The sequence below is a fragment of the Caloenas nicobarica genome, chromosome 16 (assembly GCF_036013445.1).
Source record: "Caloenas nicobarica isolate bCalNic1 chromosome 16, bCalNic1.hap1, whole genome shotgun sequence".
In the NCBI taxonomy this organism is placed as follows: domain Eukaryota; kingdom Metazoa; phylum Chordata; class Aves; order Columbiformes; family Columbidae; genus Caloenas; species Caloenas nicobarica.
Genome location: NC_088260.1, coordinates 998650 through 1024221, shown reverse-complemented (window position 1 = coordinate 1024221; position 25572 = coordinate 998650).

The window sequence follows — 25572 nt, the reverse complement described above, 5'->3', positions numbered from 1 at the left end:
TGAGGGACAGCAGAAAGAAACAGGGGAGCGTCTCATGTACTTGCATGACCCAGACTGCAAAATCTGGGGCACAGATGGGAAAGGGAGGGAAGGCCATCGAACTAAAAGGTTTGCTTTGTTGCCGTTGTTTGGTTTTGTTGTTTGGGTTTTTTTTCTGCTCCTAACAAATTAAATAAAAAGTCTAAAGACTACAGCGTGCATAATTTAACATGTCTGTAAACATGGAACATGCATAATTGATGTTAAACAACATGCTAATCACCTCATAATGTGAACAGAGGGGCAACCTACCCTCGGTTTATGTATAAGTAACAAGACCGACGCCTGCTGAGCTCTGTGTAATAGTTCCCCCCCTTACATTTGTGTCTCAGCAGGACGGTAAGCCACAGCTTAGGCAGGAAACCTCATGTATTATTTACACTAAGCTTTGAACCGAAATGCTTTTCTGTATTTTATATAAATAGATATGTTTTGTCTTCAAACACAGGGATCGGTTCTGTCAGGTCTCTGTAAGAATAAGCTCCCTTCTGTGGTTAAAAGGGGACGGCCAAGCAGCAGATGTCAGCCGAGGGGTGAGATGTGTGTTTCCCAGGGCAGACATGGTCCCGACCCTCCTCCCACCCCCGAGCTGCTTTGGAAGCTCCACGGAGGCTCCCGCGGCACGGAGCCCGCGGGCACCCAGGGCCCTGCCCGCGCAGAGGGAGGAGGTCGGTCCGTTTGCTCCCAGAGCAACTGAGGGTTTCTATCCAGAGAACAGAGGCATTACTGGGGAAATAAGGGAAAGCATCAAGGCAATAAAGCCAGCAGTAACACTGGTCCTGCTCCGGCCAGCACAGCGGGGACACCAGAAAACCACACACCACGCCACGCCGAGCAGGGACAGAGCTCCTCTTGGCTTCTGGAGGAACGTGACTGAGCTTTGGAGAAATTTAATGGTAATTTTATCCCACTTTCTCCTCCCAAGGCAATGCAGATGGGGACTGAGTTGGACTAAGAGGTAATACACAAAAACACAGCAATGAGTCCACAGTAGCTTCCATCTAACTGACACAATACACGCAACTTCTGCCTTGTCAGAGGTCTGGCTTTACATCAAATCAATCTTAAATAATTTACATAACATTTCATTAAATGCATGCTGAGTTAGACCAGGGCACAACCAGTGCAATTTGATGTATCCTGGATATAAGCTGAGAAGCTAAGGTCAAAACAGTGCATTCCTGTTTCTTTCTCCTTTTTGGAATCTGCTGTTTAAAGATAAAACACCAAATAATTTTTACCCTTGCTCCAGGCAGCCCAGCTCTCTCCCATGGAATATGTTACCCGGATAATTAAAAGACCAGAGACAGCCACAGATAGATGGGAGGCATTCTGGTTTAATGCCAGAGCTCTTCACCAGTGGCACTTCAGATGTTTGATGTGAGTACCAGCACAACCAAATCGTGCTCTCTGCTGAACAAGGGTTAAATATTGAATGCTGCAGGGAAGGAAAAGACAAAAAAAAAAAAAAAAAAGGCAACAAGGCAGAAAGAGAAACAAAAGATTGTATTAAATACAAGAATCAAGAATTGATTAAAAGCCCTAAAGAAGGCAGACCACGTAGCTGGACCAGCTCAGCTGAAGAAAAAGCGGTTGTTTTTCTGTCTCTGAAGGTATAGGCATCGCTTTAGGGTGATGAGCACACTGGCTGGGAAAGTTAACCGTGCAGACTGACTCCAGGCTCACTCCCACTGCCCACTCCACTCACATCCGTTGGGGTAAATCCTCTTTAAATTGGTTCGCTTGAACTTCAACATCTTAAAACATGAAATATTGAATTTTAACTAGTTCCTATCTTGTACCAAGGGCAGCCTTGGGAGACCAGTATCTCCAGCACGCCTAGATCGAAAACAGTTCAAGTTAATCCTCCTGTGAGAAAACATCAAGTGATGCAGGAGGGAAAAAAAAAAAAGGCCAGGAGGTGGAGGGGAATCCACAATCTCAAACAAGTTTTGCAAAGTCAGGCTCCCATAGAGAACTCTGCAAAGCAAAAGGCTTTGAACTGCGGGGAATTCACCTTTTTGAACCGCGGGGAATTTGCCGTGGCCCCCCTCACCCCTCTGGGAAGCGGGAAAAGCTCAATTTCAGCACAGAACTCCACCTGCACTCTCAGCCCGGGGGGAGCACAGAAATCATCATCGACGAGCAGCGAAAGCGCGATGCTTTCTGGCTGCACAGCAAACCTTTGTTTCTTTCATTGACTTGTAAACAGAAGAGTTTGTGCAGAGAGAAAGATGGGTTATGTAGGACGAGACTGGTGTGAGAATGTCATGGCTGGGAACGAAACTCATCTGTAAGGCAGATGGAGCCGGGTCCGTGTTCGAGCCGGAACGGTGATGGATCCCCACTCAGCCCATCCGGCCCGCGGCGCCCTGGGAGCACCGTTCCGCGCTGCCCTATTCCACCTTAGCAGTGTGCTCTCTGGATTAGCAGTGCGGATATCAGGTGGAGAAAACACCAAGCTATCAAAGTCAGCACTCTCTTCCTGATCAATACCGATAATTAAAAAAAAAAAAAAAAAAAAAATCTCTTGAGCAAACCCTGCCAGATTTCTGCAAATTTCTCCAATGGACCAGGTCTGTCCTTTTTAGCTCTGTTCAGCAGGGAGCGTTGCATATTATTCCAAACAAGTTTTCATGGTTCGAACACTTGGTATAATTAACAATAATAAAACTCAGGGCAGGCACTGAAAATACCATCCTCGGTGCTGGCGCCACAACTCTGTTCGCTTCATTTCTGTTCAGAAGCAGCACAGGCTTAACATCTCACATAAAACAGAGTGAATGAACTGATAACAAGTACCCGTCTGTATAATAATTGCTGTGAACGTAGCCTCTTATTTCAAAGGAGAAAATAGAAACAAACTAAGAAGCTGAAGTAGGGTAAAAGTGATGATTATTGCTTTTAATTCAGCAGAGTCTGCTCTTCTCCACTGTGGGTGCAGCCGAATTCCTGCAGAGAGCCCCCGTTCCAGTACAGCAGAGCAGGTCCCTGAGACAGCACTGTCATCTAGTGGGCACCTGCAGCTACAAGCAGCTTTTCCCTCCTCTCCCCAAGCTCCTTCTGGTCTGGGGCCACACAAAGTGCTCCCCTGGTTTGGTCCCACACTCCTGGGAAACCGAGCTCAGAGTGGCCTCGGTGGCTGTCCTGGAGCTCCTTGTCACCTGTGTCACCAGCCCGGCCAGAGCGCAGGTCCCTCTGCACCTCCAGACGTGAGTGACCAGACTTTCAGCAGCAGATCTGCCCCGCCATACCCTCCACCAAATCGCAGACAATTATTTTCGGCAATCAGCAGGAAGACTACTTTCCGGTAAGAAGTGAAGGGTTGTCTCCAGCTGAGGGAAGCAAAAGCACCACAGCAGTGAATTTTTGTCATGGTTTTCTCTTTTGTCCTGCTTCTGCAATCCCTCTGGGCAGCACTGAGAGCCTGGGTGAGGAAGAGCTGGGACTGGCAGCGCCATATGGAAGTCGCAACACTTATTAATCTTTGACATGCTGAATCAAGCTCCTGTTTAAAAGCTGAGTATTTTGCCTAGTTTTGAGTTGTGGGGTTTATCTTCCATGTTCCCACTCATCTCATTTTTCTAGCAGTCTGTCTTTCCTTTCAGTTTTACATCCTGATCAAAATTTCCCTTTATAACACAGTTTGCCTGTCCTCCAAAGATATTAACCCACTTCATTTGCTGCCTGCTGGGTAAAAGATAAAAGGGCTCCACTCGCATCAATTTAAACTCTCTCTTAATAAAGGGAAGCAGACCATTTATGCCAGCAACCATTTGCCTCATTATGGTGCATTATAGCCACATATGTTCTCCAGGTTTAAAGCGAGTGGCTAAAGTTTCTTTCTCTAAGAGAGGAAGTGCAAGTAATTGCTAGCAAGACTCTAAGCTCTTCACTCCCAGCACAGCAGGACAGAACTACATTTACAAACTCAACGGCATGAGAAAAAGTGGAGTCTTAATTCCAAAGCAGACAAGTATAACGCCAAATAAACAGCCAAGATTAACTGTATCGCATTGGGATCATTGTGTTTGCTGTGATCCATATATTCTACGATCCTCATCGGATCCTATGGGCTTTTTGGGTGCAGGAAGGTCAGACACGCTGTCATTGTCCTCAGAGCACTCGATTCTCCATTGTACACAGAGAAGACTGGGACCTCAAACATCACCTTGAGGTGCTTTTGCAAACCCCTCGTTTCAAGTGCTACAGCTACTTAGAAAGTGTGTCCAGGTCTGGTTCAGCCAGATTTGTCAGCTGGTTTGGTTCAGCCGACCAAACACGGAACACGCTCGCTGTGAACCTGCAGAACGGGTTTCCCACTCTTCCCACCGTGTGAGAGCTCTTCTGCCTCTTACTTTTTTTTCTGCTAAAACAGTGCTAAAAATCCCATGGACATTGCCTTCACTATCATTTTGACTTACAGAAGCTAAAGCAAACACAAGTGTTAGTTCAGCCTTGTGGTGAAGATGGCATTCATTCAGCCATGGTGCAACAGGTGTTTCTAAGCCTGAGTGAAACTAAAATGAAGTTGTGATCACTAAAACCAGCAGTAGCAAAGCAAACCTGAAGAATAAGCATTCAGCTTGAAGTCTTTTTTTAAATGGGTAGGAGGGTGAGACAAAAAATTGGAAGTTGTATCCCCAGCATAAAAACAGCAAAGGAAACCCCTGATACTTTGTGTTAAAATATTCTCACGCAAGATTCTCCCAGAAGTCTCTCTTGAAGCCACTAGATGTCATTCATGGACTTCCAGTTGAAGCAATTGTTTCTTTTTTTTTTTTTCCCCCCCTCTCTAGCTGTTATGCCAGTTGCCACAAAGAATGACAACCTTGCCATCATTTTACATCTTCATTTAATATGATGGTTCCACAAGAATATATTTGGCCTAATGCTTATGGGAGCAGACACATGCCAAATTCCCCCTCTGTGTAAGACTGGAACTGGTCTGCTTATAATTCGGCTCAGTGCATGATCTTCTTAAAAGAAACATCGGCTTCAAGAACTTATTGTTTAAATATTGATCTTATCCTCAGCATTGTATAATCCCTCTAGAAACACAAGAAGAAAGCAGTATCTTGACTTTTTGAGGGGGTGTGAGGGGACATCTTCTATTTCCCAAAGCTAGAGGTGTAAAATTAGATGACATTTCTGGAGGTCTTGTTATTTAAGGAATCTCTCTGATGGAGGAAAAGTGCAGCACTAACGGGATTGCAAAAAATCCTTGACATTTCCCCTTGTGAAGAGGGAAGACTACAAGGGGTGGAACTGAAAGTCATAAACCAGGAAGGTGAAAGAGGAGCAGGAGCAAAGTGGGAACACAGCACAGCAAACAGACCAGGGCAGGACACCGCAACCAATGGGAATTCGAGGAAAAAAAAAGAATTTACAGGCTGCCAGCACCAGGATACAGCTCCTCAGGAGAGACACCTACATACGGCCGTTGCGAACAACGTGACAGAACAGGAGTGTCTTCAGAAACAAAAAGCATTCTGGTGTCAGATCCAGACCATGAGGATATAAAAACTGCTAAGTCCAGACAGCGTTACTCCAAGTCTGGGGCTACAAACAGCCCTTTAACACACACAGAGGCTTATATGTTTTGCAGTGAAGGTTGCTTAGATGCTTGAGTAAATCCATCTGACCCTTTTTCAAGGTTGATTAATCACCACTCTGGGTAAACGCTCGCTTGCTGGCAGGCGCTCTGAGCGCTGCTCCCTCGGAGCGGATCCAGGAAAGGTCACTGCGGCTGGTCCCGGCAGCAGCTCCGACAGCACCAGAGCTCAGCAAAGCGCAGCTTTCAATGCTGGCAGGATTAACCCAGCTCCTCACCTTGCAATTTACCCACATTCAGCTCTCTCAGGGAGGGGACCATGCAGAATTGCCCTTAAAACCAGCAGAGATATCTGCCCGCTCCTCCGGCTGGGCTCAGCTCCTCTGGGTCCCCTTTTCCTTTCTGCAGCCAAGCAGGAGTTTGCTGCTCACATCCCTCCGTGTTTCTCCCTGCATAACTGAGAAGGGAGAGCAATAATCAATATGCATAAGACATGCTGCCTTCTCACTAAGGTGTGGGGGGAGGAGGATTCCCATGGCCAGAGGGACCCCAGAGCGCCTGTTCTCAGCGAACCAGCAGGCGTGCTCCAGTCACAGAAACCCATCACGACACCCCTGTCCTGCTCCACTTCCCACAAGATCTCTGATGTCTAAACATGTGGAAGTGAAGATCTAAACACCAGTAAGCACACGAAGAAAAAAAAAAAAAAAAAGACTGAAAAATGTAAAAAATGCTATTCTAGTCAGGAATGGGGAAAAAAAAAAAATGGGAAAAATACAACCAAAGCAACCTGGTTGCAACAGACTCACAAGAGAAAGCTGCACACAATCTTTACACAGGAAAATAACTGGAGTGTAATAAACAGATCTAAAGAATGCAATCTGCTTGGAAAGGGGGGTGGGTTACTGAATGAAAAACCTGTGTAACAATGAATTGGAAATAATTAATCCAGCACTAGCGAAAGGTCCCCTTCTAGAAGCTCCTTTTCTCCAGAGGCATGTTCAGAAGCGAAAAACTCTCATGCAGGTATTGCTTCATTTATTGCAAGCTACAGCAATTAGCTACGGACACCCTGAGGACCACTGACTAGTAGCACCACGTGAGAGTTCAAGATGCAGCTGAACAAAGATATTTCTCCTGGACATGAAGGCACTGGACTGCCAAATAGCACATTCTGAAGCTGAAGAAGCTTCAGTGGTCCTTACAATGGACACATAGCTGTAATTACAGCTAAGCAGCTGCTTGCTCTCAATCTTCACTCTGTCTCTCTTGTCATATGAAGCTGCCTTCTATACATGCAATTGACTTGCCAAACCCAGATGTTTTCTCTTTCTCCTACATCTCAGCAGCTATGTAAACTATGAAGTTCTTCAGCTTCAGCATTCCTTCTCCTGCCCAAGAGACAGGACATCACAGTTGTAATTTGGGACGCGGTGTCACACACCTGTCACAGAGCACATCCCAGTTCTGCTTTGGTGCTGTGAACACAAGGGGCAGAGCAGCCTCACCGCCTGATTAAAGCAGCTAGATATATGCAGATAGTAGCCTGGAGCTACACTAACTAGATTTGGAACAACACAATACAACTGTTTTACAAGGGGCAGCGGGGGTTGAGTTCAGGGTAGGTATTTTGCAGGATTTATAATCCACATCTGTATCATGAAGCAGCAGACAGTTCATCTAAAAGGAAAACAAGGCTGTGGACAGTCTGAACGGTTCTTATTTCCTTTTTTTTTTAAATAAGGAGGAAAAAAAAAATCCAGCCAACGTTTGCACCAAGCAAGTGGTCCCACTGTACTGCTAACATACTTAACATAGGGGAAAACATCTTAAGGGAGTTTGAAGTGGTAATGGGCCATGAAGCATATGGCAGCGTTGTGGCATCTCGAGAGCCATATGTACAGGCCTACAAACTGTCAGGATGTGATACACTACAGATAATATCCATGATAAATTATTCACTTAACCAAAAATCGTACATCAACCCTCAACAGCTGGTAAAAGCTGGATCCTTGCCCAGTACATTAAGGAAGTTTGCTTCCTCAAAGCTCTACTGTTCTTTGGGGGATTTGAATTATGCATGTTACCATGAAAGCTAATGCTGTACATATGCATTCAAAGTTATTATTAACCTCATCAGGCAGAGAAGGAGTAGAGAAGGCAGCTGTTTTTCTAGCTCATGTGCTTAGAACGTGGTGATGTTTTAAAGGACTTGCTGAGAGCAAGGATACAAGAGAGTTTATTTTTCCCCTTGGAGTAGCTTGATGGTAGACAATTCACCCTGAAGGTGAAGCTTTTTCTCCCCATTGCAGTATCCAGTACTTTTCCCAAACACCAGGTCCCCAGTCCCCCCTTTCTCACCCTCTCCCAGCCCCAGGACTGATTCCCCATCTGCTTCAGGGAACACCACAAACTTTCCCTCAAGGGTTCAGATCCACCAGGCTCCCACCTTCAATGTTCACACTTCATTATATCAGTCCTAAGCTGAACTTATTTTTATAGATGAAAAAGCTATTTAAGTAGCTTCAAAAACCTCTTGTCCACACCCCAAATTTCATTGGAGAAGCCCACCTTCCCACTGAAAAGACTTTGATTTTCTCTACACAGCCTTATGCTGCATCTTCAAACACTGCCTGCAGAACTGACATTTTCTGCTGACCCCAAAGAGCAGGAGCAAGGCTGTGCACGACCTGCAGACAGGAGCCCGGGACAGCAGAGGCAGCACCATTATCTCCTGCTTGGCATTCACGTGCTCTTGGCATTCATCTCGGTAGCACCCCCGGTCACTCATTTCTCTCTTTTTCCAATGTTTTGCTCTGCCAAGAGATTCAAAGCTAGGCTATCTGGATAAACGACCAGCTGGTGCTAGCACACAGTGCATCCCTGGCTAGAAATGGGTTTGAACAACGGTTTGGGGGCAGTTTACATCCCTTGGCCAAATTAGACAGGAGAGAGAGACCAGACATTCTGCTGGGACACGGAATAAGATTTTGCAGCATTAACTGGCCTGTTCTAGCAGCTGCTAGATAGAGCAATAATCTTTGAACATGACTTGTTGGTGTCTTCTCCCAGAAAGACAAGCTAATTAAAAAGGGGTTACAGAGAGATTATGTAGGCTAAGGGGAGATTTCCGAAAGGCATGAAGAGCGGCTCAGCAGCCAAATCTCCCCAAAAGTCAATGTGAATTAGGCAGCTAACTCCCACTTGTCCTTCAGAAAGCTCTGCTCATGACTTTTAAAGCTTGTCTGGTCAACATAAATAAGTAAATCTCAATTTCTTCTGGCAAAGCTATGCATCACCTATACAAATTCCTGATCTTCTAGAGGATGAGTGTGCAATCACCGTACAGCCATTTTTGATAGTGCCATCCCCTTATCCCATCCCTCAAATGATCAATCCTTTAAACATAACACATCTACCCTCACCCCGCCTTTAGCGAATAAAGCCAGCACACTCTTGATCCTTTGCTGCACACACAAGCAGCGTTCATTGTCAGTGGTTGCAGAAACGTGATGATTAAATCAATGTGTCCCCAGGCTTCCCAGAGAGCTGAAAGGAAACAAAAAGCCCCGAAGTGGGAACACGGCTCTTCTTGCTCTCTCTCCTCCCCAAACAGAGCGGCTCGGGAGGCCCGGGCAGCAGCTCTTTGCTGCGGGCTCTTCTCCTGGGAGACCCCGGGAGGAATTAGGAACCTGCTGCAAGAGCCAACATCTCATCTTGAATGTCAGCGTCATTTACACAGTAAATGTCACTTAAAGCTAACACCAGAAGGAGCTTGTTGGTATAATTCAGCAAGAAGTGGCAACAGCAGCTTAGCAGCTCTTTTCCCACATACATGTGTATATATAAAAATATATATTTATCCAAAACTGGATTTAAACTCTGAAAGTTTTTCTAGTGGTGACATGAGACTGCCAAGCTCGAGTTTACAGCAGTAAAATCTACATGGTACAATCATGTGCCAGAACACAGACAATTTTAGACACTTTCTAAAGATGCGGGCAATTTACAGTCAGTATTGGCTAAATCTTTGGCAGCTCTGCTGCGATAAGGGAGCCAGCCCTGCTAGTGGTTCTCAGACTAGATAAACTTGTCCATCTGTAACTGGACTGAGAATCATTGGCACGTTTTATACTAATCACTGAAAAACAACTGAACCCAAATGCCAGCCAGTCACTGCAAGTCTGGATTTCAGCTGGCGCTGGAAGCAAGAGAAGGTGTCTCTCCAGCCGAGCTCTGCTGCCGGAGCTGAGCCCAGAGCTGCACCTCCCGCGGGCACACAGCCTGACCCCGCACAGCCAGCACAGCCAACCTTCTCGCAGACACCCAGACAGACACCTGCACTAATGCTTCTGGTAAGGGGAGGGAAGAGAAGGGAAGCCCAGCACACGATCGCATCCTTCCTGGCTCCAAGCAGCCGAGCAGCTGGGAGAGCACGGCCACGGCTCGTTGCTGCTCCAGGGCAGCTGGCGCCGAGCCGGGAAAGCCGCTGCAGGTGCTTACTGGCTCGTCTCTGACCACACACGTTCAGCCCCGAACAGAAGCCTACAGGTATTTACAGCATTTGTTGTGGAGAGAACCTGACGTGTAATTAACGCATCCCTTGAACTACTAAATCACATGTTGGTGTCTTTTAGGATACGTCTGTCTCCTCTCAAACTCTTTTATTCAGGTTACCTGAGACCTGTACAGCAAGCACAAGGGCAGGCTGGGGAAGCAAATACAGAGCTGTTCAGCAGACAATAAGGTTTTGTAACCACACGTACATTTTGTTGCTCTAACACAATCCAGGTGCTTGACACATGCAAACAAAATATCCACCTGTTGAATGGCATTACCTACGGTGATGTGCAGTATATTTTTATAATGTGAAACACAGATTAGATTCTTCATTTGCTCCTTCCTTGACATAATGCAGCTGCACAGCATTGAGACATAACGCGAGAGCCACATGAATTCAGAGCTAAGCTGTGGGAGACCAGAGGCAAATAAATATTTCACAAAGTGTTAGCACAAGACACGACAGCATAAATAAAACAGAACTGCGAGGATAACGGCTCCAAATGCAATTTGGCTTAAGTCATCTGTGCCTTCAGAAATAGAAAGATGATTTATTTCAAACCTGAATGACCTGAAAGGGAGGCAGTGGGGTTTTCTTGGGTTTATTTATTTTCCATCATTATCTTTGACCTTTATGCAGACAGCAATGGGAGCAGAAGCAGCGGGTTGCTGATACTTCTATAGGGTAGCACAGGAAACATTTCTCAGTGCAATGACAGACACCCAGTGAAGGCAGCTGAGATGATCAGAGCAGTTCCCAAAGCCCTTTTTGCTGGAACCGTGTGCCTGTGCCCTGAGCCCACACCATGGCCACAGCTGATGAAAGCTTTTATATTTAATAGCCCTCAATGGACTTTTCTTCCTTGAATTCATCCAGTTGCTTTTTGAGCCACATAAAAATCCAGCATCTACACCACGTTGTCCCAAGGCAAGGCACAGCTTGGAGCGCATTGCGTGGGGAAGGATGTTTTGTTCGATTCCGATCTGCCACCTCACGGGTTCATTTGATGCCCCTTCAGCCACACCCTGGCAGAGGGAATGCATGGTTGTTCCTTATTCAGTTTTCCTGTTTCACTTGGGATTTTACAGCCCCCAGTCACATCCTCCTCTGTTCTGTCTTTGCCAGGAGGAGGGTCCTGGCCCTTCTCTACGTCTACCGACCCCTGTTTGAGTCAGAGCGGGGCCCAAAACAAACACACTTGTCCCTCAGCCAGTGCCCCATGGGTTCAAACAGTGGCAGAACAAGGCTGGGGGTGCTGGAGACTAAAATGAACCAACTGCTGGAGGGAGGAGCACAACACTTCAAGCTAAGGCTTGTTAAAACCATGCCCTAGCTCTGACTCTTCCTAAGACCCAACCCCAGGCCGGAGGGCTTGGCAATTACAGGGGACTAAAAGTGTCTTTAATGTATTCCTTATCTCATGACTTAACCTGTTTTCTCATATTGCCCCAGTTCGTACAGAATTAGGCAATACAAAAACTAGGGTAAATCTTTGGCAGTAATAAAGCCTTCATCAAATATTGCTCCCTAATCTGAAGCACTGGAAAATAGTAATGAAACAAGCATGAAACTCTGGAATTCACGGAATTTAAATTAGCACAAAGTTAGACCTGCAAAACGCAGCAGAGCCAGCTGGTGAAGCAGAGCGGTGCGGGGTTTATCCACAGATAAGCGTGCTGGGATTCCCAGCTGCGCACACAAACGCCCACGCAAAGCAACGAGTGTGTGTTGCGTATCACCACGTGCTTCGTTTTCCACTGACTATTTGGACCTGATGGCGCTTTCGGGCACCTGAAGCCCTCCTGGTGGCAGAGGAACGCTCCCCTTTCCACCCAAGTGGCTGGAAGGCACCCGCTCTGCCTTCACACTCAAGAGGTGGGACAGGGGTGGCAAGTTACCAGCCTCTTTGAGACACAAACGCCGCCGTGCTGAGCCAGCGGCAAGGCTGCCCTGGCACCTCCAGCTCTCCAAGCACAAGAGCGTGGCGGGGCAAAGATAGATAATAAAGCCACATAATGCTTTAGGGAGGAGGGAAGACAAGGGTCACACGTGGGCTGGCAAGTGAATTATTTCCATTTAGCCGGCTGGAATGGTGGCAAGTCCGTCAACACAAGCACCTTTTCTCCAGCCTTAATTCCTCTCGTGGGCTCAGGCGAGCTCTGGGAAGAACACCCCAGTGGGGAATGCTGTTCTTGGCACTGCGGCTGCGCTGGCAGCGGCTTTTAGATGCTCTCTGGTGTTGGAGTAGGAGGCGGATTTGAGGCAGAAGTGTGCAGATAATTATTTCCTCTGCTGAAATCCCTGCTTGACTTGGCAATCCTGCAGCAAACACCTTAGTGAGAGCCAAAGAGAAGGCCATCCCTCCTTCCCGCTTTGACTGACTGGCAATAATACATCAAACCATAAATATCCCCTAGCCAAAAACAAACAAGCAAGTGAACCAATAACTGCAGTTTTAGAAGCAGAATATCTGGTTTGAGAGCGCAGCGCTCAGCCACGCAGGCAGCCTGCAGTTTTCCTTTGCACAAACACAAAGCGGCAGTGGGTAGTTGACCATCTGCAGCAGGGCTGAAACGCTACTTGAAAGCAAACAAAGGAGCAAAGGGCTGCAGATCCATCCGTGCACGGGCAGCAGCTCCGACGGCACACGGCGAGGCCGCGCTGACACCGCCAGGTCTCTGGGAAGCCAGCCAGACGCAAGGCTTTGCTCCTTAGCACTGCCCTGCTGCTCAAGAGCCAGCCCAGGGGAAGCCAAAACAGAACCTGCCATTCCCGGGTAGGGAAGGAAATGTCCTGTTCTGGTGAAGACGACAGCTTTTCCTATCATTTTGCAGCATTATTTTGTTAATACAACAACATGCAGGCTCAAGACCTGACCCTCAGGCAGCTGTAAACCAGCCCAGCGCTGCTGATTTCGGTGGACTGGAGCTGACACACTTCAGAGCAGGACTAGATCCTCAGCTTTACAGCAGCAGCCTAATTGAATCCAACCCATTTGACTCGGGGGCTGGATGCAACAACACAACAAACATCCCCTGACTGCCGAGGGAGCGGGGTCAGGCCAAGGCTGGATGCTTCTGGAAATCCCACCCTGCAGCTATCGCAAGGGCTGGCTTCAGCTCAGGAATTTAACAGCATAGCAAGGGTTAGAAATGTGACTCGGTAAAAACGATGGGCACGTTCTCAGCTGGTGTAGTCTGGCATAACTCCACTGACTTCGAGCAGAGCAACAGCTCTCCCGACCAGCTGACAATCTAATCAAATTACCTTGGTTCGGTTTGGGAGAAGTGACACAGTTCTCGACCACAGAACACAGCCACATTGATCAAGGCCATGTATGCACAGGTAGGAGAAAAGAAAAACCTGTCCAAAAGAAACCGTAAAATCTTTAGTGAGGTTATCATCTAATTCATATTGTCTTATTCGATTAAAGGAAAAAGATGCTCTAAAAGACTCCTGCCTCTCAAGGATCGTACTTTAAGCACTTCTCCCTCCATCTCTGCTTGTGTCCTCTTCCCCAAAACACATCATTTTATCTCCTGTAAATGTGTCTTACTTGTACATCTTTACATGGCACAAAGTAATGCCATAAAGATATCTCAGTTACCTCCAGTAAAGGTTTAAGTAGAGAAAGAGCTCCACCCAGGCAAATACACCAACCAAGACAAAAGCAGCTGTTATCTAGCTTCATCATCACCTTATTGCACATGCTCATTCCATCTCCAAAGGTAAAGAACAGGTCAAAGGCAGATTAATTTCTTTAAAAGCTCTTCTTATACTTTACTCACACATGTTGTCTTGGTTGCTTCTTTAGGCCCAATGCCTAAGGAGAGATGAAAAAGCTCCTTAGGAAAGGACTGCTGTTTGGTTCAGTCTCTGTACAATGCCCATGGCTGGGATCATCACAACACAGAAGAACACTGAGTTTCCATTGAAAGTTGGCTGTGCACCAAGCAGAGCTTGGACCAGGTACACTCCAAAGATCCCTTCTAACCTAAATTACTCTACAATTTCTTTACATGTGGCTGAAATTCAATCCACTGTAGTTAAGAGTACGTAACAGGAGTAAGGCTAAAAGTCTTTTAAAATGGTACAACCTACCAATCTGTTTAACAGGACAATTAAAAAAAATGCACACACACAACCCACAAGATCAAATAACGCTCAATATCCAAAATTAGCTGCATTACAAACATTGTTTTATTCAGTGTCATGATTTATTGGTCTCCTCCCCCTTGAGAGCTTTTATTGACCTCAGGTTCACCTCAATGAATCTTGATTTTTGAATGAAAACAGCAGTCAATAATATTTACTTCCTATTGACTTCATCCTCAACAGCACAAGGAAAAGACTGAACTATTCTTGACCTCCCTGTCTCCGTTCTAATCACAGCAGTGAGATCCACGGCACCGCCTCTGTGGGTCAGAGAGAACTAGCACCCAACACGACTCCTCCATAAGGTGACGGACAAGTCACACATCCCGCAAGTTTCTTTATGAAGGGAGGCAACGAGTTTCCTGAAATCTCATGGCCAGTTCCGTGTGACAAGAACTTTAATTTATAAAATATCCTGTTCCCATTGCTAGTCATCTCTGTTAAATCAATCATCAGGGGGTAGCAGCTTCAAGCCATGATACGGAGACTTGCTATGAGCATCTGGCAGTCAAATTTGGATCGCTGGAGTGATTAAATTGCATTCCAAGGCTACTGCTGTTTATTTACACCCTTCCTAATGATCAAGGGATTTTGAATGGAAAAGCTTGTTTGCTACTCCTCACCCACTGATCCTTCCACCAGCAGTTTGACTGTCAGGCACCTTTCAGACGGTCAAAGTCACAGATTAGCTCAACTGTGACCGGCAATGGGAAACGCAAACTCTTCCCAGCACACCCAACGAAAGGACAGAAAGGGCTTTTCAAGTTCTGAGTTCATTTTCTGCCTGCAGGATCATCTATAAACAGACTTGTTAACCCTGATTCAGACCTGAGTCCTAAGGAACAGGTTGAATCTCTTGCAAACTCACCCTTTGCATTTATCAGCAGTTTCCTGATCTGCCAGTCATGTTTTGATTCTGAAGTTTATTAGTACCCCTCCTTCAGATTCACCTTGTTCTTTCCCTGACAAATGCAACCATCGCATTGACTGTAAGTCTTGAGTTCAACACCCCCCTATATCCACATGAACAGATGCCGTGTCCTGATGCGGCATTTCAAGCAAAAGCTGGGTGAGCCTGGGTGCATTCTCTACTCACTCCTAAACCACAGACCCTGTTCTCGGCCTCTCCAGTTCCGTAGCCATTTCATAAACCAGAGCTCCCAGACCACGGCACGTCTTTGCTGAGCTTGCCTCTAAACCACCTGCTTGGCTTTCCTCTTCTGTCTCATCTGCCTCTGTAGAACTTTTTGTCTAGACACGTCATCAGACTTTCTTTACAACCACAGACACTAAACTAAGCTTATTTCCCTCATTCTTGTGCCACGGGCTGCAGGCAAAGCAAATGTTGCTGTCAGGGAATGTGAGCAAGTCCCTTGTGTCCAGCAAGGCATAGCTGTAACAACAAAAACCAACCACTTGCATCCAGCAGACACTACTGAAATAGTCCAATTGCCTACATTTTTTTACCCTGGGTACACTCAGGCTGGTGGAAGCAGTTCCAGGTTACTCCTCATTAGGCAGATGTTCTTTAAATGATTTATGCTTCTATCGAGCTTGATATCCCCACAGAAGATTGTTAGTGAAAAGCTCTGTGTAATCATTTATAGTGGGATTTATGATGTTTAACTCAGTGGCTCTCTGTAGTCCGGCTAACAGGATGGGTGGGCTTGGGCGGCCGAAGGGCAGTCCCGGCGGAGCCCGAACACCACGTGGGAGGAAACCAGAGCAGGGCTCTAAAGGGTCTGCTCACGTTAGAGGGGAAGCAGCAGAGACTTCAATCATCCCTGCCAAAGGTGTGCACATGCAACGAACAGAGGAACCAAACAAGATTCTGCCTCAAACTGTCAAGGGAGGTGGTAAATGTGGTTTTAGACTGGTTTCGGCTTTATCTTGCCCTCATTTCTTCCTCTGTTTATATTAAAGTTGCCTCAATTAGAGTCCCGTATTAAGCAAGCAGCCAGTGATGCAAATGTTTTTTGCTGGTTTTGTTGCTTTTTGTTTTTGTTGTTGGGGGGGGGGGGGGGGGGGGGGGAGGTTGTTGTTTGTTGTTGTTGTTGTTTTTTGTTTGTTTTTAAAGTGTTTTTAATTTATTTTCAGGTCAAAAAAAATCACCCAAGCTAGAAAAACACCAAAATGTGGGGTAAACAGCAAGTAGCCAATTGCACCAGACTTCGGTCCCCTCTTGCAGCACCAGCATCCTCAGGGGAAGAGCTGTTAAAGTCATTTCAGGGACATCTGTAAACCACCAGTACACTCTGGAATTAAATTTCAAGTATTAGTCATCTTTGTACTTCCCCGTTTCTTCCAGGGCTGGGAGATAAAGTGCTAGAATATACCCAGAAGGCCAGAAACACCACAAGAAAAGCTCAATAACTCCAGAAGCAGGAATTACCGACAGGCTCCTGGGAATGTCCAGAGTTTTCCTGCTCTGCAGTGCAGGCCCCTCAATGCTTGGATAATTCAGGGGTTGGGATTTTGCCTACCCAGGCTACCCAAACCATCTGGAAGTACTTGCTCCTGCAATCCAGGAATCTCACGCTTATTACTCAGAGGCATTTTAATTGTCCTTGGTCCACTTTTCTGACTGACTACCCAACTCTTGCCCAGTGCACGATGAGGCCAGCAGCTTACCGTGGTGAACAGCATCGCTAGACAGGCTGGGAACACATACTACAGAAAACTGAATTTTAGCTGGCCTAGGGAAACAGCATTATCCCAAAGTACCCCAGGGAAGGAAAAGCAGACCCGCATTCTCCCCCCCAACAGACCCAGCAAATCTTCTGCACTGCTCCACTGAGCTCAGTTATCTGCTTTCTGTCTCAGTTTCTTCACCTGCAAGATGAGGTTTTGTTTAAAAAAAAACATTTCCAGAGCATGCTGTGAATGCTCCTGGGCTAGCAGCTCTCGGAAAACGACGTGATTTCCAAATCTCTTGCTGGCTTTATACAAAGCGGCCAAGAGACTTGGGTCTTAAGGTTCATCACACAGCAAGGGATGCTTTCGACCCCAGAGAGGCTGCAGGCAAAACATCCTGGCTGGTCCGGCGGCGGTGGCAGGGAAGAGCAGATGAGCGAGCAGGGGCTCAGCCGGCAGGGACCCCGCTCAGCATCTCCCCTCAGCGCCCCCAGGACGGGCTCTGCGCCGAGGACAGACCAGTAACAGCGCTGCAACTGGAGACCTGGCTTGTCCACAGAGCCCACAAATACCCTGAGAAAAGCCTCCCTGCTTCCTTCCCACCCACGGCTCCCCGGGGCCGGCGCTGCTGGAAAATCCCGTCCTCCCTCCCACACGGCAGAGCTGCGCTCTGACAGCTCCTGCAAGAAAATGTTTTAACCGCACGCTTGCACCTGCAGCGCCGGCCCCGCCTGTCACCGAATCCAGAATTAAGTAGCACGGCTATTGTAAAAATGAGTTACAGCAAAAGCTCCTTCATCTCAGCCGTCGCAAGGCTATAACCCACTTCTGTTTTGGTACCAGATGGCTCAAGGTCTATTTTTCAACAAGTGCTGTCTGCTGCACTTGCTGACACAAAGCCCTTTGAGTTACAAGCCAAATCTCTTCCCTTAATATCTTTTCCATCCTTCCCCCCCGCTTTCTGAGCTCACAAGTATGCCTTTTCTTAAGAAAAAGAAAAAAATCTATTATTCTTCAAAGGCCCAGTTGTGTCCTTCATTTACTGAAGTAGTCAAAGAACATTATGGGTCATTTTGTCACCATGGAAACCACAAATAGACCTTCAGGGTTTTGGAGAGGTGATATTATTTTGGAGAGGCCGTGTAGGGTTCTCTGACAGAAAATAATAGGGACGGCAAATCAAGGAGACCTTTCATACAGACTGTGTGAAATGCAAAGGGTATCAAACATCGTTTCTCTGCCACTGAAGACTACTCCAGGCAGCAGTTTAATACGGTATCTTCTGACAGCTGAGCCCAAATGGAAAATTAATGAGGCAGCATGATATATGAGTCTTTTTAAATCTCATAACCAGCCTCCTTTATAGAATAAAAATGGCCAAATCAGTTTAATATTAGCGGAGAGGTTTTCTGTGTGTCTTTCTTCAGAGACTTGTCAGCGCGGTGCTGAAGAGACGGTTTTGTTTTATTGACTGTGTAAGCCTCGCTGTTTTCCAGTTTGGGATTATCTAAATTAAAATAACTCTGAGCTTTGGTGGTTTATCAGAACACAGCAAAGACACGGAAGCCTAAGGCACAGCCGGGACCCCAGACGCGCCGTGTCCTGCCCCGCGGGCCCGGCGCACGGAACGCAGCGCAGGGCGAGTCCTGGGGCGCCGCGGCCTCCTCCTGCGCCCCTGCCCGCGCCGCGGCCCCCCGGCCGCCCGCACGGCGTGCCTGCGAAGGGGGACTTCACAGGAACAACACACCAGCTACGACGAGGAAAGAGCAGCGCGGTCCAGAAAAACACCCTGGATGGAACGTAACCCCCACTACGCCCAGTCCCTGCCCAAGCAGATGTCCCCTCTCCGAGATATTGGTGTAGAAAAGAGCCAACATCCATTTAGAGCACAACCTCTCGGTCTGGGTACGTGATGCTGCCCCTGCTGCTCTGTTTTGGATGGAGTTCTTCACGCTACAGAAATCAGAAAGCTCCCCCACCCACCAGCATTTCCGATTCCGGCAGCCCCGCGTGTCCTGCCCGCGCTGCGGCGGCTCTGATCCCATCCGATAGCAGATACATTTTAAAGGCTCAGCCTAGCACTAGCCTATCAAAATCCTTTGAGTGCTGCACTTGATAAGATTTGTTCTTCTGCAAACAAAACTCTTAATTGCACAAATAACTAAACCCATACGATTCACGGGTCAGAAGGCTTTTCCTACAAGCGCACTAGCAAACGTGTTCTCCCAACCCAGCGCCAGGCTGAAGAACCACAGAGGTGAAAGGAGCAGCAATTACAAACAGAGCTTACAAAAGAGACACTGTGTCCTACCTGGAGCTGGGTGAATTCTAAACCTACAGAGGACCCTGACGCTCCAGATGTTGCTGCTACTCTGAATTACAACAACAACTCAGGTCATTTTGCAGAACAGAAATTTCAAAATGCTTCTGTCTGGAAACAAGCAGCCACTTTACGGAAGCATTGAAAAATACAGCTCGAACGAAACAAAGGAGTAAAAACAAACATTCCTTTCCAAACTCTTCCGCTAAGACTTCTTTGAAATAGCCACCTTCCTGCAAACCATTTCAACAGCAGCAGAAAAAGACCTTCCTTTGGACATCTGCTTAATAAAAGATACTAACTCTGCTAGCTTCCCCCCGAACGGCTGCAAGCAAATCCATGACACACAACCACCCACAATGGTTCAAACGTCGTCGCTGCCCTGTCACCCCGACCTGAAACAGCAGAATTTTCTGGACACTGCCAGCATCCAAGCCTCCAATAAAACACAGTGCTCTAAAGACTGGAACTTCAGAACATTCAAGCAGAAGGGCCAGCAAATTTAGACAAACAGCACTTTGCTAAAATTAAGCCCTCAAGTATTTAAAAAAAAAAAAATACCATTCAACATGTAGCAACAGAAGGAAACTGCTGTAGACTTCATTTTACCTTCCCGCCTTGTTAAGACACTCCTGACTCCTTTGAAATATTACATTGGCTGAGGTTCCAAACACCCTGATGGCACTTTGCCTCTTACGCTACAACTTACCCAGCTCTGGTAGCGCTGAGCATCTCTTGCAGGGCGCCACGCTGCAAACAGCCGTGGAGCAGCCCGCGCTCCAGCTGCCGCGCCTGCTGCCTTCGCCGCCCAGCGCCAGCCTGCACGCCTGGCTCTTTTCCCCATGTCCACCCACTGAACTCCAAACCAGGCCAGCAGCACAGAGCAGGAGCAAAGGACAGGATCCTCTCATTAGTTGTTGGGCCACTGAAGAGGAATTGGATGAAGCTGTGTGAAAAGGGGAGGAGAACAGAGCACCAGCCAAGCCTCAGTGCTTGCAAAGATGCCTCATTTGATACCTTCAAGAAGGATGATGAGGGGGAAACAGGGATATCCAATTAAATTTGAAAAAAAGGCTTTTCAGGATTTCCCTCATTCCTCAGTTCTTTTTAGACAGTGAATATTTTATCTTTCAATAACGGTAAAAACTTATGCAGAAATTAGTGTTTGATGCAAACCAGACTGAATGTAGCTCCTCCAAGGCATGTGGAACCTCCTGCACCTGAGCAAGCAGAGGTGATGTCCACCTTTGTGTGTGGTGTTTTCTGTCCTCATTAAGGACACGGCTGTGCACCTGGGTGCTCTAAGGTTGCCGGAGTGGTGTGTGGAAACAGAAATACCCGGCAACGTAACAGAGAGAGAAATGGTAGTGCGGAGATGGGACTACTGCTGCTGCACTGACACACCAGGTACCAGAAACGCTGGGATATGAATTCCCGCATCTTTCCTGTGAGTTTAAATGAAGACCCTGATTGGTTTTATTTCTGTAATGAACAGTATTATAGTACCAATAAATGTATTTATTGGCTTAATAACATCTCCGTTCCTGTTTCATCAAGAAGACTTTACTCAGTGGGTGGGAAGAAAGACAAGGAGGTAATATAGTATTTCATATGAAAATAAAGTTCATCGCCCAGAGCAAACATTAGATGTTGAATAATGTGTACTCGTTTCCTTTATCATGTACTGGTGTGTTGGTTTTGCTCAAGCTGTAAATGCCAATGCTGTTTCAAGCCCCCCTGCAGGGGCTGGAGATGGGAGATTCCTCCTGCTTCACCCATCCCCACCCCAGCAGCACCGTGTCCCGAGAGCACGAAATACTGCCCCGTGTCAGCGAGAATAAAGCAGCCCGGTGTTCTTTTTCCACTAAGTACTTAGAGACCTTTTCTTCCCCAGGCTCCTTAAATGCTTTATAAACACTTAGACACAGGCAGAGTGAAAAATCAATGCAGAGATACTGTGGGGTGGAAGAGAGCAGGGAGAGAAAAGACAAACCCAATGAAAAATGAAATAGTGCCCATACGTTAGCTACCCTCAGCCTTGCTGTGCCAGGGGCTTTCCTTACTCCTCCCTGTCACAGACTTTTTGTGCAGGGAGGGGGAAATAGACATTTTGTAATGATCAACTGAAAGACGGTTCCCTGCCTACACACGCAGGGGCAGGCAGGACAGTTCCCTGCCCGCACAGACAGGGGCAGGCAGGACGGTTCCCTGCCCGTGCAGGCAGGGGCAGGCAGGACGGTTCCCTGCCCGCACAGACAGGGGCAGGCAGGACGGTTCCCTGCCCGCACAGACAGGGGCAGGCAGGACGGTTCCCTGCCCGTGCAGACAGGAGCAGGCAGGACGGTTCCCTGCCCGCACAGACAGGGGCAGGCAGGACGGTTCCCTGCCCGCACAGACAGGGGCAGGCAGGACGGTTCCCTGCCCGTGCAGACAGGAGCAGGCAGGACGGTTCCCTGCACACACAGACAGGAGCAGGCAGGACGGTTCCCTGCACACACAGACAGGAGCAGGCAGGACGGTTCCCTGCCTACACACGCAGGGGCAGGCAGGACAGTTCCCTGCCCGCACAGACAGGGGCAGGCAGGACGGTTCCCTGCCCGTGCAGGCAGGGGCAGGCAGGACGGTTCCCTGCACACACAGACAGGAGCAGGCAGGACGGTTCCCTGCACACACAGACAGGAGCAGGCAGGACGGTTCCCTGCCCGCACACGCAGGAGCAGGCAGGACGGTTCCCTGCACACACACGCAGGGGCAGGCAGGACGGTTCCCTGCACACACAGACAGGAGCAGGCAGGACGGTTCCCTGCCCGCACAGACAGGAGCAGGCAGGACGGTTCCCTCCCCGCACAGACAGGAGCAGGCAGGACAGTTCCCTGCCCGCACAGACAGGGGCAGGCAGGACGGTTCCCTGCCCGCACACGCAGGGGCAGGCAGGACGGTTCCCTGCCCGCACAGACAGGGGCAGGCAGGACGGTTCCCTGCCCGCACATGCAGGGGCAGGCAGGACGGTTCCCTGCCCGTGCAGGCAGCGCTGTGCAGTGACAGTGGGGGGCAGTGCGTCCCTGCGCATCGACCGGGTCCCTCGGCGGGGAAGGGGTGACAGGAAAAACGGGAAAAGCAGCGGTTTGGCACCGTTTGCCCTTCCTGATACTTGTGTTTGTAAATCAGCACCAAGTCCTTGAAAGGACTTGGGTTAATGGGGAAAAATCTACTGCCAGGTTACTGAGGACTTTGATTTCCTTGGTCAGTCTTAAGTAGCAAGAATTAATAATCAAGCAGTGAAAATTAATTTAATTGCTTAATAAATGCTCCCATATGTGCAGATGTTGGGGTGCTTTCCCTGACTCTAATCGGATGCTCCAGTTACCAGCATTAGTGACCTCCATCAGACACCCGCTTCAGTTATTTCCTCAGAAGGGGATCCCCCCACCGCAAACATTTTGGCAGCTTTTCAGGGACGTTATTTATCTACCACAGAGAATTTCCCAGGGCGCGTTGAGACTGCTGTTGTGATGCTGCAGGTGAGAGCATGGAAAAAACAACCCCACCTTGCACTGGGGTCAGCAACAGGCTCGCGGTCTCCAAAAGGGCTGTACCCCTGTTTCATACAAGCTGCTGGAAAGCAGGAAATCAGTAGGATTGTGTAAATGTGCAACAGAGATGAGATCGGTCAGATCCCTCTGCAGCCTTTTCTACTGCCTGCACTTCCTAGGTGAATTCAGAGACTTTTAAAAAACATCATAAATTTAGTAACTCAGACATCCTAAGCTCACGGTCTCTGTACAACCTAGACAAGACACACCCTTGCCGTGACTTAAGCTATTGGGAGTTTTACTTTTGCCTTCAGCAGGATCAGTAGACCCTGAATCAACAACATTTGCTGGGAACACGCTCGGTGCACCTTGCCCAGGTGCCGTATTTTATGTAGCCTACTGCAAACACTGTTATCTCCCTTACTCTGGCAGGCTACTAATAACAAGTTTATACAGTTCATCTTAAACAAATATTGGGAAAGTCAGTCCATACAAGGTCTACTGAATTGCAAAGACGTCTGTGCAATTGCAATTGATGGCACAGCGTTGAATTATCCAAAGGAAGAGGTCAATGCCAGCAGGGCTGTTTCTCAGAGCAGATTGCGTGGAGGTCTCATTTAACACTGCCAGCTCTGAACATGAGCACTGGATAAAGCAGAGCTTTTGTTGTTCTATCACAGGTCCCTAGTTTGGCTCGAGGAGCCATCTGCTGATTTAATAGGGGAGCTGGACTGTTAGGTTTTTCTTTTTTTCATTCTTATGAACACTTAAAGCTTAGGCATTTAATAGAGAAAAATATTGCAGTGAGATAATCTTCTGTGCAGTAAAAAAGGGGAGAAATAAATGAGTTCGGCTTTGTTTAATTTTGTCTCCTAAGCAACCAACATATTGGATATTGTTGGTACCAAACCTTAAGTGTGTGAAAGTCATTAAAGCAGCCCTTCTAAGGCTGCTGCAACCGTATTATTAGGAAATTTTAGATAAATTACACTGTCAAGACTGCTAAGTATCACCTTGTGCTTTTATCAGCCACTAATTAAGACTGAAACAGAATGTTAATGCCTGTCTTCAGCTAAACAAACACAGATAATACACACGCTACCTATACATAGATAATAGGCACAACGCCCCCATATACACATTCTTCCTATGTTTTCCCCTGATCATTAAAAGCCCACTGTTGCCAGAATAAATAACTTTGAAAGGGTATTTCACCCACTAAGTCCCACAGGCAAGGCTGGTGACATTTTGATTTATCTTCTAAGGCAACAATCTTAAGACTGCGCTTCGAGATGAGCACGACAGGAGAAGCGGCTTCAGCGTCCAGCAAGCTCAGTGCTGGACCTCTCCACACACATGATCTACCGGCGAGATTTTATCAAAAACCCGACCTGACACAAAGGGACACCAAACCAAATTTGAGTAGGGGTGCCAGAGCAAACCCAAGGATTACACAGGACAGCTTTGATAGCTCAAGCTTTGCAAACACCAGGGATAATCCCTGTAAGGTGCCCCCCAAAGCTCCCTTCCTCACAGGGCATGAAGGCAGACACGTGCACGGTGAGGTCTGCAGCCCCAGCAGCTCTGCACTGTTTAATGAACATTTCTGGCGAGACAAATGTGTGCAGCACACGGTGCAGAGCAACTGCTGCTCGTGAACAAAAGCTCCGCTCCTGCCTCCCGTCCTGGGGCGTCCGGCTGTGCCCGAGAAAGGAGCCGGCCAAGGAGCCCCGACCCAGAGATCTGAAGCAAAAGGCTTCTTTATTCCCAGCAACAGGTTAGAGTTACCTTTAAGTGGGCTGTACCTCAATTCCCTTCTGAATTCAGGGCCAGGAATGAGCTGGCAGCTGAGCACTTCCCAAGACATTTCGCACAAAATCAAGGGCAGCTTCAGTATTCCCACATGTTGAAGCAGGATAGAACGAATGACCGCCGGACATGACAATTGACCTCACCACTAGGATCTCTCCAAGATTTACTGCAGTAAACAGGTTTTATCCTTTATTCATGCAGCTGTTTGCAGGTCAAACGTGCTTATCTGGGTTATTTCTTTGATTCAAGCTAATAGGTAGGAGCACAAATAAGCAAACAAATTTTAAAAAATGGGACACCTAAAGCTAACACATTTTTGTTACAGTAGGAAAGATGAGAGGAGAAAAAAAAATTTACAACCAATTTACTGAAAAGCTACGGTACATCTCCTGCTACTTACATAATGGGAAGTGCTTTGAAAATGGGTTTCCAGATTTCTCATTTGTGGTGTGTTATGAGCACACGTGGATTTAATTCCATGGGTAAAACTGTTAATTAGAGTTTGTAATAGTTTGTGATGCAATGACATTCCTTCTCATTCTCAGTCCGTGGTACAGACCTGTAACGTCTCTGGAGCCCAGGTGGGAACAGAATCCATCTTATCCAGCATCTGAACACACCCTGCTCCCAGGAAAAGGGGTTAAATCAGTGATGAATGACACCCTGAACGACAGCAAACCTTTTCAGCCAGAAGGAGAGGTGGGACATCAGAGGAGAATCAAGGCTTAGCCTGGGAGCTGGGTCTGCAGGTATGTAGGGACAGACTCAAGAAAGCCTGATGCAAAACCTGGCACTGCGTTCTGGCACTGCGATTGACCTCTTACAGGAGAGAGCTTCAGATTCTCTCTGGTTTTGTTCTGTTAAATACATGTAGAGTCTGCTCCAGCTGCTTGGCTCCAGCGCAAGCTCACGGTGCCAAGCCAGACACATTTGGCTTTGATACGAAGTTGGCTCAGCCTTCAAA